We start from the raw sequence: 525 nt of genomic DNA, 5'->3' as shown, positions 1-525 counted from the left end.
ACAACACAGCCACCTACAACTACACAGCCACCTACAACTCAACAGCAACCTACAACTTCAACAGTAATTGTAATAACACAGCCACCTATAACTACGGGATCAGAAACCACAACACAGCCACCCACAACTACGGCACCAGGAACCGCAACACAGCCACCTACAACTACGGCAGCAGGACCCACAACACATCCACCTACAACCACGGCACTAGGAACTACAAGACAGCCACCTACAACTACACAGCAACCTACAACTACACAGCCACCTACAACTACGGCACCAGGAACGACAACACAGCCACCTACAACTACACAGCCACCTACAACTCAACAGCAACCTACAACTTCAACAGTAATTGTAATAACACAGCCACCTATAACTACGGGACCAGAAACCACGACACAACCACCCACAACTACGGCACCAGGAACCGCAACACAGCCACCTACAACTACGGCACCAGGAACCACGACACAGCCACCTACAACTACACAGCCACCTACAACTCAACAGCAACCTACAACT

General features: G+C 50.1%; 1 long non-coding RNA gene across 1 annotated transcript in view; it reads right to left on the bottom strand.

The window, feature by feature from the left end:
- The window catches only part of LOC106816776, a 2245-nt gene extending 1738 nt beyond the window's left edge, over positions 1-507 (bottom strand). Inside the window, exons 1-2 of the long non-coding RNA XR_001394936.1 lie at positions 446-507; positions 14-373 (exon numbers count right to left, since the gene is read on the bottom strand). This is a non-coding gene — a long non-coding RNA (uncharacterized LOC106816776). The remainder of the gene's footprint in view (positions 1-13; positions 374-445) is intronic.
- Between the last annotated feature and the right edge of the window lie 18 nt (positions 508-525).

This window comes from Priapulus caudatus, unplaced genomic scaffold (assembly GCF_000485595.1).
Source record: "Priapulus caudatus unplaced genomic scaffold, Priapulus_caudatus-5.0.1 Scaffold1483, whole genome shotgun sequence".
NCBI classification, from domain to species: domain Eukaryota; kingdom Metazoa; phylum Priapulida; class Priapulimorpha; order Priapulimorphida; family Priapulidae; genus Priapulus; species Priapulus caudatus.
This window is presented reverse-complemented; position numbering and strand designations above follow the sequence as displayed.